Source organism: Vicugna pacos, chromosome 25 (assembly GCF_048564905.1).
Source record: "Vicugna pacos chromosome 25, VicPac4, whole genome shotgun sequence".
NCBI classification, from domain to species: domain Eukaryota; kingdom Metazoa; phylum Chordata; class Mammalia; order Artiodactyla; family Camelidae; genus Vicugna; species Vicugna pacos.
In genome coordinates this window covers 684242-698482 of record NC_133011.1, presented here as the reverse complement: position 1 = coordinate 698482, position 14241 = coordinate 684242, and the positions used below count along the sequence as shown (strand labels likewise).

General features: G+C 38.9%; 1 long non-coding RNA gene and 1 pseudogene across 1 annotated transcript in view; one reads left to right on the top strand and one right to left on the bottom strand.

Moving 5' to 3' along the window:
- Positions 1-14241, top strand: part of LOC140689221 (uncharacterized) — a 213626-nt gene that overhangs the window by 48902 nt on the left and 150483 nt on the right. The window lies entirely within an intron of this gene.
- LOC140689368 (putative olfactory receptor 2W6) lies at positions 3619-4581 on the bottom strand (annotated as a pseudogene).

Here is a 14241-nt window from a genome sequence, read left to right as displayed (position 1 = left end):
ATAAACCAGTTGACTTAAGTGTTTCCCTGAGCTATGTGAGTCATTTTAGCAAATAACTGAACCTGCAGAAGGGGTACTGGGAACCCCTGATTTATAGTCAGTTGGTCATAAGTATGGGTAGCAACCTGGGGCTTGGTACTGCCTCCTGAACTGAGAATGGTCTTGTGGAGGACCTACCTCTTATATCTGTGGGTTCTGATGCCAAATGCAGATAGTCAGTATCAGAATTAAATAGAATTATAGGACACCCATATATTGAGAGCTTAGTATTGCCATCCACATTTCTGGAATTATAATTTCACTGATTTAATTTTCACAAGAAAGTTATTATTTAGGTACTATCATTATCCCCATTTTATACATGAGTAAACTGAGGCACAAATTATCAAATCTTGGAAGAAAGGAAGCTCATATTTTAATATAGGCAGTTAGTTTCAGTGTGCCCTGCTCTTTCTTGAGTTTTTTCCATTAAATGACATTAAAATACTCACACTCATACACTCATATCTTGAACTGGTTTCCAGCAATTGATATGCATACACATTCAGGATTTTTTTAAATTTTATTTTTCTGCTATGTTATGTGATGTGTGTAGGTTTCTTTCTTCTACTGAATTATTTTCTTAAGATAACATCCAGAATGTACATTATTGAGGCAAATAATACAAGAATTTCATTTTTTTTTACAATTATTGCTTGTATATTGGCAGTTGGAGGGGAAAACAGATTGGGATGCAGCTCAGTTTACTTCACAAATCTGCCTTAAAAATGAAAGTTGGGGAGGGGGCATCAGGAATGGAAGAATGAGGCCCTCAACTCCCACAGATACATCAAAAATACATATACATGTGGAACAATTCTCATAGAATACCGTCTGAACTCTGATAGAAGATCTTATACAAATAAAACCACAAGAAAAATCTTCATGGAACCAGGTAGGAAAAAAAAAAAGAGAGAGAAAATAGTTGGAACAGGACCTATGCCCTGGGGAGAAAGCAGTGAAAGAGAAAAAGTGCCCCCACTCTGGGAAGCCCCCGCACCAGTGGGAGATCCGCTGGGTCAGAATAGGAGCTTCAGAGGCTCGGAGGAAAACACAGCAGCTGCTTTATGGCAAACAGAACAGAAAGACGCTGGCACAGAGGATATGTGCAGTCCCCAGCCCAAGACGCGAGCCTGCTGGTGCATGCTGGGCCTGGGTGCTGGAGCTCAGGCTTCAAAGGATGGACCCAGGGAGAGAACTGGAGTTAGCTGTGTGAAGGCGGTCAGATGAGGCTAGAGTGTGGTGAGGACCCAGGCCGGGAGTGTGTGTGAAGGAGGCCGGGTTTGGTATATGTGGAAGCAGGGGGAGGACCCCGCCAGAGCAGCCTCCTTCTCAGCAAGCTCACAGGGCACGGCCCTGCCGTAAAAGCACCATTATTCATGCATGCTCTCGGAGGGAGGTATGGGACCCCGCCATGGCAGTCTCCCTCTCAGCCTGCTCTCAAAGGGCACAATCCCTGGTGGGTTTCCCCCAAGTGGAAGTGGGGCTGAAATCTGAGCCATGTCCCAGACAGCGTGGGCAGATTTATGCTGCTGGTACTTGGTAAACTCAGTTTCTGTGGGACTTTTGAACACGATACTGATGTGCAGCTGGGTTGACCGGGCATTAACAGCAAGTGTGTGCATTCCGAGGCAGGGCTGGGATCAGGGTGGACCCCGTAGTTGCAGCTGGAGTCTGAAGGCAGTTTGGTGGCAGAATTCCCTCTTCCTCTTCCTATGGTGACCTCAGTCTTCCCCTTAAGACTTTCAACTTACTGGATGAGGCCCATACACTTTATGGAGAGCAGTCTGCTTTACTCAGTCTATTTGTCAGCGGATAAAGGAACCCCAAATTGAAAAGCCCACCAAGTGGGTGGCAAACCTCCCCAGATGTGTGGGTCCTTGTCCACCAAATGAGAAACAATTCTCAGTAGAGGCAGAGGAACAAAGTGAAAAAAGAACTGCTTTTATTGCTCAGAGAGAGAGGAAAAGGAAACAGTCGAGTGGAAGCCATCAGCCAGGTAGCCTGTTGAGACAGCTCTGGGCACTTATTGGGCTGTGGGATCTTTTATTGGAAGGCTCTGCCATTGTTTCCTTCATTCCTGTAGTGCAAACCGTCCTCTATTGGCTACTTTCTCCCATGGAGCTCAGTCCTAAAACAGACTTCAGGGGTGGGAGAAGAGAACAAAGAAAGAGATACTGGGGTATTTCCTTAGAACTAATGCAGCAGTTGTGGGACAGAAATTGCTGAACTGCTTCCTATAAATAAGAAGCCAGCTGTGGGAGAAGAGGAGTGTCCTGCCTTTCATCAGGCTGGCATTTTACTTTCCCTCGTTAATCAGCCAGGGTCAGTAAGAATACCTAATCACCTCTCATATTGATTTAAATGTTAATCTCATCTACAAATACCTTTATAGCAACATCCAGACTGCTGTTTTGCCAAATATCTAGGTACTGTGACCTAGCCAAGTTGACACCTAAAGTTGACCATCATGGAGACTGACTAGTTCCAGGAAACAGTTGACACTTTATTAATTTTATTATTTAAAAAAAAACCTTAATCAAAGAATCTTATTTTCCGCTTCTATTGTAAATTTTAAGAAAAAAGGTAATGTGAAGTAAGCTATGACTTTCCACTAAATCTTGAATCATAGCTACTTCAGAATATCTAAAGGCAAAAATATATGAGTTGATAAAATACAATTCTATTTTCATCACAATTAGCTTCATTTTCAGCCTTGTCATCATCATTGCCATCATCACGTATCCTGGAAAACTCTCCCATAGTAAGCAGTTGTGGTTCCCTTGTTTCCCACACTCTTCCTGTCCATGTGCCACCACACCACTATTCTCCTATGACCCTCTGTTACTGAATTATTAAAAATTATATCCCTAGTTTTCCCTCTGTGCGGGCATACTGCCTACTTGGGAGCTTTTCCAATAGAGACTCTTTAAGACAGTGACCTTCAAACCTTTGTGTCCATGGTTCACTCTGAGGAACACATTTGACACACATACACACTCACACACACACACAGAAGAACATTGTTCTGACTGAAGTCACTACAAATTATTTGCGTAAGACAGAAGGCAGGAAACGGCCTGAAGAAGTAAGAAAATCATCTCTGTGGCAGGGTCTGGAAAATTCAGAACTAAAGGGAAGAAGGAATGGAATAAATGTGCCCCCAAAATACTGGTTATACCCCCCCAACCCACCCTCAACACACACACTGTTCTGCCATGATGCTTCCTTTCCTGTGTATCTGACCTGAAATTGATGTTACAAATGTTGCAAATCTCTGGAATCAGAGTGCGTTATCTGCAAAGAAATAATTATCTCCCTGTAAAAAACCCACTGAGCAAAGAGGAAGCTGCATCTCTCCACCAGCACATTATCTTTTGTGATTAACTCTGCCACTTTGAAGAACACAGAGGGTGTGTGCACTTGCAAGCAAAGATACAAATTACTGAGTCAGATCCCTGAAGGAGAGAAGACCGTTTTATAACATCTCAGCATTTTACATGCCATTGTGCATTGTTACTGCCTGGAAACGGAGCAATTTCCATGGATGATAAGAACCTCAGGATGAGTACTGACTGCCTACATCAGTGCCCTCCAGCATCCAACAGGCTGCATGCGGTCTTTCCCAAGAACCTTCCTCATGGCCCCCTTCACGTCTTTGTTTCTCAGTGTATAGATGAAGGGATTCAGAGTGGGGGTCACTAGGCAGTAGAAAAGGGTGAGAAACTTGCCCTGGTCCTGGCTTGCCACGTTCCCGGGCTGCATATACATGTAGATGATGGTGCTGTAGAAAAGGGACACCACCACCAGGTGGGAGAAGCAGGTGTTGAAGGCCTTTTGCCTCCCGGCCGCAGACTGGATCCGTAGAACTGCACTTGGAATAAAACCGTAGGAGACAAGTATCATGGTGAGAGGCACAAGCACAATGGAAATGGCCAGGAAGAAAGCCAGGCCTTCAACATGGCCGGTGTCGACGCAGGAGATGTGGATGATAGCCGGCATCTCACACACAAAGTGGTTGATGCAATGGTGACCACACCGTCCCAGGGACATTGTCAGTGGGGACATCAGGATGGAGTTAGCAATCCCGCTGAGCCAGGCAAAGGCTGCCAGCTGCAATCACAGCTGTGGGTGCATGATGGTCAGGTAGTGAAGCGGCTTGCAGACAGCCACAAAGCGGTCACAGGCCATGACGGAGAGAAGAATGCACTCAATGCCCCCCACAGACAGGAAGGCAAAGAGTTGGATGACACAACCTACGTAGGTGATGGTTTTGTGTGGACCCCAGAGGTTGACCACCATCTGGGGAATGCTGCTGGTCGTGTAGCAGAGATCCAGGAGAGACAGGTTGCTGAGGAAGAAATACATAGGTGTATGCAGTCGAGCATCCAGCAGGGAGAGAAAGATGATGGTGGAGTTGCCTGTGACAGCCAGAAAGTAAAAAAGCATGTTGACAAAAAACAGGACCATCTCCAGTTTTGGCCGGTCAGAGAATCCAAGCAAAATGAAATCTCCAGAGCTTTCATTGCTTCTCTCCATCACCCTCAGCTTGATATACTTATTTAGAGATATTAACATGTGTCCTATTATTCATACAGAAAGGGTGCACCTTGTTTTATCCCAACAGTGAGAATGCTTTTTATTTTACCAGCCACACTATTTCACTGGGCCATGTTGCCTGCTGATTGCCTGGAATTGCAGGGCAAGGTGTTAAGTAAAGATACTTGGCTATAAAGCAATGGAAGCTATAACGTTTGCTTCAGTAGCCTCTAATCTGATCAAGTAAGTTAACTAGATAATCCTTTAAAGTAATAATTAAAAATTATTGATATAATCATAAATTAATTGGGAGGGAAGAAAACATACTTTAAAAAAAAAAGCAAACATGCCAGATTCCATTAACATTGAGCCTATTTCTTTGCTGATACACATTCCTCCTTAAATTTATGGAGCAATAGCTTCAGTGAATATGGTCAGCTCTCAAATATCCATTACTATAACTTCAAGTGAAAAATGTATTTGTGACTTACTATGTGCCAGACCCTGCACTGTCTGTGAGCTACAAGTATAGATGGGACTCACAGTATCCATTTAAAGGATAGTCACAAAACTGATACATTATCAAGGAAGCAAGGGAGGGTGGAGGGTTGAGACAAGAGAACTCCAAATTCACTTGCCGCTTAATTGTTCGTGATTTGGTCCAACCGTGATGACAAAGACATTACCCAAGAGACCAAAAGGAGCTTTGTTTGTGCAAAGGTAAAAGGATTTTTTTTCCCTGCCAGGTGCATTCACAAAATGAGCAGAAAAGTGAGGGATTTTTTTGTGTGTATGTGCATTGCAGCTCAACACAATACCATGCAGAGAGATCAATTAAAAGGAATAATCAGGATCATTCTGCAGGGTTATTTTTGCAGTAGGTTTGTTTTCTGACCTGCATTTCACTGAGAGTTTACATTATCAAATAGATACCAATCAGGTACTTGGCCTGAGAACATAGAACTTGCTTAGGACTCAAATATTAACAGGAAAAAAAATGTATTTCCTCGATATCAACAATTAAACCTTAGCTGTATGGATGTAATTTCCTATCATCAGCATATATCGGGTTCACAAACACCCAGCTGCTGGAAAAACTAGCATATGATATAAATGGAGTGTCTGTAAATGCATCCCTGTGGTTTCCCTCAGTTGTTCTGTCCACATGCAGGGCATGTCCAATTGTGGTCCAATCAGAAGGGGTTATAGACTCAGAAAAGAGTTATTGCTGGATATGAAGCGACATGCAAAGAACAATTAGAACCAGAGTTTTCATATGTGAACTTGAAAATTGTAGTGCAACAGCTTAAAATAGTATGTTATGAGTGTAGCATATCTACAGATCATAGTGAAAATACATACCTAGAGCTAAGCTGGGTCAGCACCAACTGCAAGCTCAGAAGTTGTAACATGGACACAAGCAATTTTTTTCCAGTACGAGAATCTTTAACTACATTAAAAAAAAAACCACTTTGTAATGAAACTTAACGTGTGATTTGTAATCACCACACATAAAGGAACAGCCATTTTATTTTTCTTTCTTATTTTTGGCTCAAGAGGGATGCCCCGAAGACAAGGGCTTTTTATTCAGTTAGTTTGTTAATTATTTAACCATCCTTATCATAAGAACATGTGCATGTTTGTTACAGAAAAACAAGATAGCAAAGACAATTAAAGAATATAAATTCCATAATCCCATCCACTCGCAGACAATAATAGTTACCAACCTCATGTATATACCTTTTTCCCTACTTTCTTCTTCCAAATTTGTTTTATTACATATGTGTGTAAATAATTTCAGCTTTATTGGGGAATAATTGACATACAGAACTATAAGATATTTAAAGTATACATCATGGTAAGTATATAGGTATATAATGAAAAAATTCCCTCCATATAGTTAGTTATAACACCTATCGCCTAATGTATTTATCTTTTTTCTTTTGGTGAGAACATTTAAGTTCTATGCTTTTAGCACAAGGAATCATTTATTAAGTCATTCAGTATTTATTCTATGTATTTACTAAACTGTTCTGTCCCAGCCCCAACACCTGGTATTGTAAAGATACTAAGCCAAAATCTGTGATCTCAACAGGGTCACACTAGTTGTTTGTATGGAATTTAGAAAAGGGAGAGTGGGAGCTTAAGAATCCCCATGTGCATTTTTAGAAATAGGCAAAAAAGAAGTAGTCCCCCTTCATTGGCATGGCAGTTCTCATCGTAGGTGGCAGACTTACCTAATGCACCTTGGGTCATCTAACATCCTGTTCTGCCATCCTTGCTTTCCATCTAATGGCATAAATGCTGTACCCTAAATGACAACATTTTAGCCCTCCTTGGGGCCCATTCACTTCTCAGCTAATAAATAGTATTGTCTTATCAACCAACTGCCTGGAGATTTGGTTAGTATAAGTATGCTTCCTGAGTCTAATCACTGCTGGGTTAACTGAAAATTAGGTCCATGAACACAAAAAGTTGTTGGACCTAAGATGACCTCAGCAAGGTACTGAGTCCTAATATTGTTCTTACTCTTTTTCATAAACAATCAATATTTTTAGGGTTATTTATAAACCTGCTACAGTGCAAGTGGGTGTCTGCCACAAGCTTCACCCAGGGGGAAGATTCCGTTTATATAATTACCTTGGCAAAGGTTTAGAGGAACTTTTCCCACTTCACATGTCCTCATTATTTACTGTTTCTATCTGGCTGCCTTGTCTTGTGGCCCTTAGCTTATCTCTGGCTCATAGTTCACATATTCTTGTCCTGTGACAGTCAAATGGTGGCATTTTTAAATAGTGGTGGTGGTGTAGAACAAGGGGTGGGAGTATCTAAGAGGAGGGAACACTCCCAACTCATTAATTTATTAGCATTATTCTTATACCAAAACCAGAGAAGAGCACTACGAGAGAAGAAGACTGCAGGTCAACATTTCTAATGAACACACACACACACTTTCAACAAAAATACTAGTAAACCAAATTCAGCAGCACATTAAATGGGTCATTCACCAAGATCCAGTGTGACTTATCCCTGGGATGGAAGGATGATTCAACATATGCAAATCAATTAAAGTGGTACATCACATTAATATCATGAAAGAAATATATCATATGGTTATCTCAATAGATACAGAAAAGTTGTTAACATTTAACATCTATTCATGATAAAAACTGCTAACAAATTTGGCATAGAAGGAACATATCTCAACATGATAAACCCCATATATGAAAAGCCCTCAGCTAACATTATACTCAGTGGTGAAAGATTTTCTTCTAAGATCAGTAAGAAGACCGGGGTGCCCACTCTTGCCACTTCTATTCAATATAGTATTGAAAGTCCTAGCTAGAGCAGTCAGACAAGAAAAAGAAAGAAAAAGTTTCAGAATTGGGGGGGAAAAAAGGAATAAAATTGTCTCTATTTGCAGATGACACACACATATATATACATGACATGTATATATATAAATATATAATATGTATTTATTTCACATATATATATATAAAATGTGTGAATCTTTCTCCATCTTGCTTGCTCTTATTCTCTTAACCTGACTAGTTGGGCTAACTGATTCTGCCTTTTGTGTGACCCTGTTCCCCAGATTCTAAGTTAGGCCACTCGCAGGTTGTAGGAGCTTACCCTCTGAGCATTTCTTTTTCTTTTCTTTTCTTTCTTTTTTTTTTCTTTTTGTATAATGCAGCCACTAAACTCAAGGTAGCTACTTCATAGCCTGACTATATAGGCTAACCCAATAGATCTTATCAATAAATTCAGTAAATTTGCAGAATAGGAAATTAACATACAAAAACCAGTAGCATTTCTATACTCTGAAAAAAGTTTAAAAAATGATCCCATTTATCATAACATCAAAAACAATAAAGTACTTAGCAATAAATTTAACTGAGGAGGTAAAAGATCTTTATGTTGAAAATGGTAAGAAATTGGTCAAAGAAACAGAAGAAAACAAATAAATGGAAAAGTATCTTGTGTGCATGGACTGGAAGGGTTAATATTGTTAAAACATCAATACTACAAAAAGTCATGTATAGATTCAGTACAATCACCACCAAGATTCCAATGGCATTTTTTTTACAGAAGTTAAGAAAAAAAAAGCTCCTAAAATTTAAATGAAATCACAAAAGAACCCAAATGCCAAAGAAATTCTGAGAAAAAAATAACAAAGCAGGAGCTATCACACTTTCTGATTTCAAGCTATGCAATAAAGCTGTAGTCATCAAAGCAGTGTGGTACTGGCTTAAAAACAGACAAAAAGACTAATGGAACAGAATCCCAAGCCTAGAAACAACCCCAAGCATATAAGGTCAACTAATAATTAACAAAGAAGCCAAAAATACTCAATAGACTTATCATATGATTCAGCAATCCCACTCCTGAGCATATATCCAGAGGGAGCTCTAATTGAAAAAGATACATGTGCCCCAGTGTTCACAGCAGCACTGTTGACAATAGCCAAGACTTGGAAGCAACCTAAATGTCCATCAACAGATGACTGAATAAAGAAGTTGTGGTATATTTATATAATGGAATACTACTCAGCCATAAAATATAATGCCATTTGCAGCAGCATGAATGGACCTGGAGATCATCATTCTAAGTGAAGTAAGCCAGAAAGAGAAAGAAAAATACCATATGATATCACTCATATGTGAAACCTTAAAAAAAAAAAAAGAAAGAAAAGAAAAGGAAAAAAAGGATACAAATGAACTAATCTACAAAACAGACTCACAAACATAGAAAGCAAACTTAAGGTTACCAGGGGGTAAGGGGGTGGAAAAGGATAAATTGGGAGTTCGAGATTTGCAGATGCTAACTACTACATATAAAATAAACAACTAGTTTATACTCTATAGCACAGGGAACTATATTCAATATCTTGTAACTTATGGTGAAAAAGAATATGAAAATGAATATATGTATCTTCCTATATGACTGAAGCATTGTGCTGTACACCAAAAATTGACACAACATTGTAAACTCACTGTACTTCAATAAATATATATTTAAATTTTTAAAAATAAATAAATAATAAAAGTAAATTGATCATAGAAAAAAAGATCAGACTTGTGGTCATCAGAAGTGGAGAGCAGTGAGAGAGGAAATTGGAGGAATGTGGTCAAAAGTTACAAACTTAAAGTTACAAAATAGGTAAGTATTAGGGATGTAATTTTCAACATGATGACTACAGCTAACACTGCTCTATGACGTATAGGAAAGTGGTTAAGAGGATAAATCCTAAGGGTTCTCAACACAAAGATTTTTTTTCCTTTTTTCTCTTCTTCTTTCTTTTATTTTAATTGTATCTATACGAGAAGATGGATGTTAGCTGAACTTTTTGTGGTGATGATTTCACGATCTCTATAAATCAAACCATCCTGCTGTATACCTTCAACTTTTACAGTGATGCAAGCCAGTGATTTCTCAATAAAGCTGGGAAAAAAAGGAAAGTAAAATGGGGTAGGAGAACTAAATGAGGGAAAAAGACCTTTGTGAGCTCAGGAAATGGACCAAATTTGGAAGAAAGATAATCTGCACATTTCCCAGATGACAGATGCTTCCCAAGGAAGCCAGTCATGGCAGCCTGAGGAGCCCCAGAATTGTCCGACATTTGTTGTAATAAATTGGGCACTGGAAATGGAACTGAGAGTCTAAGTCACCCAAGGCAAGTTACCGTATCTTAGCGATCACATCTGCCTGAGGATGGTTCCTTGAATGAATTTTAGTTCTTTGTACCCACATTTCCTCCACCACAGAACAGGGTTAATAATAACCAGGTTTGCTCTTTGTCAGGGCTCTCTGAATACTATATTAATGTGAATACTATATTAGTTTGCACTGGTTGTTCAAAACACTCAAGCTTTTTTTTGAATTCATGTTCTCACAGAGACTACTAAATATTGAGAAAAATGTGTAGAAATCTAGAAAGTTTATTACACACTTGAAAAATACTTTTGCCTAACAATAGACCTCCCTGATTATCCATTATAGTGATGGCTTATTAGTTAGATCTGTAAGACTGCAAGAGGAATTGATGCCCTTTGTCATAGGATCTGAAACATAGACCCACACACCCCAAGACCTGTGTATAAACATGAGAATTGATTTCATCTTATAAGGGAGCTTTAACAATTATATCACAGGGTTTTAAAGAGCATTCCCTGAAATACTTGTATTTTAAAATACGCAAATATTTTGATGAAAGTCAGAAAATATGTTGGGAAAAAGTAATGAAATAATTTTTAAAAGATAAGATTCATTAGATTATGCTAAAACTTACAAAAGCATCGGTATTCTGGGACACTGTTTTGGGAGCCCATGGTCTCAAATGACGTACATCTGTCCACAAGTCTTTTTAGGAAACAATTCGTCATCACCGCAGCAATATCATCCATTTATACTGACCTGCGTCAAATTCTCAGAAGAGATAATGGGTAGGTCTGGGTTGAGAGATTGTCCCCAGATTGATGAAGTTCCCTTCCCAGAGTCATCCCCTTGTACTAAGGGGACAAGTGATAGACATGGGGAGCCAGGGCATTTCTCCAAAAAGACAAACAATTACCGAGGTATGGCACATGCTCAAGGCCCACAGCCCAGAGGTTGCCTTTTTCTTCACCAAGATCTTGAAGAAAAGCCTCAGCTAAGTTAACGGGTCACAAAAGCCAGTAGCTGACCTGTTGTTTATCCTATTATGTTGGCAGACCAAGAACAGCCAGCCATTTATCTTTCTTTTCTACATTTAACAATGTGCTGGTTCCAGTTTTAGAAGGAGAAATCTGGAGGTATAATGAGTGGAAATTAGAGGAGTGTAGAAGGTAGATGGGTTTGTCCACAGGTACAAAAACAAAGCAAAAGTCAAGAAGAAACACCTAGACATCTTGATTAAGTTGTCCTCTAATTAGAGGTGGCCAAAAGAAATGTAAGCTATTGCACTGATCAAGGAAATGCTTTGATCTATACTCCTCTTAGGAAAAACAAACTGCAAAATCATTTAAGTTAGGATTCGGTCATACTTTGTACATTGTACAAAGCATAGGTCTTTGAATAATTGCTATATAAATGAAATTAATGGATTCAATTTGTGCTAATAGCAATATAACATATACAGATTATTTTCATAGCAGCATTTAGTTTAATTTAAGAGATTGCCTCCATCTGCTTATCCTGAAGTTAATGAATTTGGAGAAGCTTGGGAGGGTAACTTTGGGGAACAAGGACATTGAGGTTAAGGCTTCCTGAAAAAAAATTGATTACCTGTTAACTGGGAAGCCTAATTTTAAAGTTAAAATAGCAAATGTCTAGGGAACAAAAATGAAAATAGTCAAACTATGACCAAGTCGATACTGGCACTTGATTTTACATTACTTTCCAGGTATAGCCTAAAAATGAGGGGAGAAAAAAAATTAACTTCCTCTGAAACACCAACCCAGGGGAAGAAGGAAGTATTTAGGGGTCCAACAAACTCAGTACAAGGGGCTGTGAGCTCATCACACTCACTGAAATAGGGGGATGAAATGCTGACACTCCAGGAAATACCTTTCCTCTACTTGCTCCCTAGAAAAGGGAGTCTTTGATATTAATCCCCAACCCCATCCCAGTGTTCCTGTCACATATTACATTGGAAGGAATTTTTAAATGTTTCGCGTTGTTAGGAAACTATGATTAAGCCCAAGCCCCTGTAGATTTCCTGGTAAGGCTTAATTTGTTTATGCTGTTGAATTGCCTGAGTCCTTAGGGCGCCTCCTATTCCCTAGAGATGAAAGAAATGTCTTATAGGGAAACGGGTCTCAAGAGATATTTTTGTGAAGAATGTAGAAAAAGGGAAATAGTATAAGCAATTATTTCACTTCAGACCAATCACTAAAATGATTCAAATTTAGAGATGAGAGAAGAAATAATCCTTCCTAAGCATTAATTGGTTAATTACAAAAGGCTGATCGAACACTTACTTACCTGGAGTCACAAAATAATTGGACTAACATTTCCATTGTATTTAAATTTGAATTCTCTTGTATTTAAGAATGCTACATTGCATTTACAGGGGGAATAAAAAAGTACACTCTTTAAATTAGCAAGCCTTAACCCTGACCCAATAGTCAACAATTCGTTCAGTGCTTGGCATACGAAAATTCATGAGGGAGAGTTGCTGTCTTGAATATTCGCACACACAATTACCTAATCCTTGGGACCAATTCCAAAGAAGATTTCCAAAATAAGCAAATTATGTTCTATAAGCTTGGTCCATGCTGCGAAATAATAAAGACAATACAATCATATTCTGAATAGAACAATGGTGAGAGGAGACAGATTTTTATTTGGGTCTTGAGGAAGGTAAAAGAAATTGACCAGAGAGGGTCATTGAATAGGAAATAGAAGGTGGTTCTTGTAATAAGAAAAAATATTAATTACCAAGCAATATAAACAAACTTAATTTTCTGCCTTTCACAAGCAAACAATGCAGCATTTCTGTTATGTATTTAACTAACAGTTGTGCAACATTTTTTCTGTGTTAAGCAGTATTGTAAGCTATTTTTTCACTCCCTAATCAACAGAACTCAGTATATCTTCATCCAGTGGTAGAACAGAAAAGAACCAGACTTTACATCTCTGTAGATTTGGATTCAATTCACACTCTACCATTCATAAGCCCTTTGACTATGGACAAATTAGGTTTCCTATTATATTCAGTTCCCATCTTTTAATCTCTGGTTCCAACTTCCTTTGGGATTCAGAACTTCATTATATCTAAGGATCAGATAGGTCTTCTATTTCCAGCCCCCTCATTCACAAATTCCTTTGGAGAATGTAGTATCATTTATTTAAACCAAATCTCAGTCTTGCTTGATGAGAATAAATGAATAGAATTCTTAAATTACCAGGTAAGGGAAAATGTCCAAAAAATTTGAAAAAATTATTTCAGAGAAATATTATCAGAGAAAGTGCAGTATGGTAATGAAAAAAAAATCACTCCTATGACTTGTGTTAACAATAAGGAAAAACTTGGTCAGATTGTTACATCCACTTTTTAGAAAATTCTGCGAATAGTCTTTGCTCAAAAATCCGTGGCTTGGAAATTCAAAGAAATACTCCACTGAAAAAGTCCTTTTCTCACCCAAAAGAATGAAGGATGAGACAGAATCTCCACATACTGCTTTTCAAAAGCTAGGAGAAAGTCCACACAAGGTCCAGACTCTCTCAATGGTAGGACTCACATGAGCTGTTATCTCTTTGATCCACTGAACCAGCAGTATCATGGGACAGTCAGAGTAAAGAATGTCTTTATGATGGGAAAAAGCAACACCAGACAGCCAGGAGTCTTGTTTCTGCTCCTCACTCTAACAGGAATGAGCTGTGTGAACTTGGCATCTCTCAACCTTCCTGTACCTCTACCTCATTCAAAAAGTGTTGGATTCCATAATCTCTCAAAGTCTCTGAAGATCTAGAACTGGTAAAGGAGAGCCACTGTGGAGAACAGTCTAGCTGTTGATGTTGCCTGAGCAAATCTATCCATCCTGTTAAGGAGAACTGACTCCATCTACTGGTACTAAAATAGAAGTCTCATAGGGACACAGTCATATTATCAATCGATAACCCTAATTTTTACCTCCCAGTCCAACTCTCAATGACTGTGATCTGGATACATGTCATTGC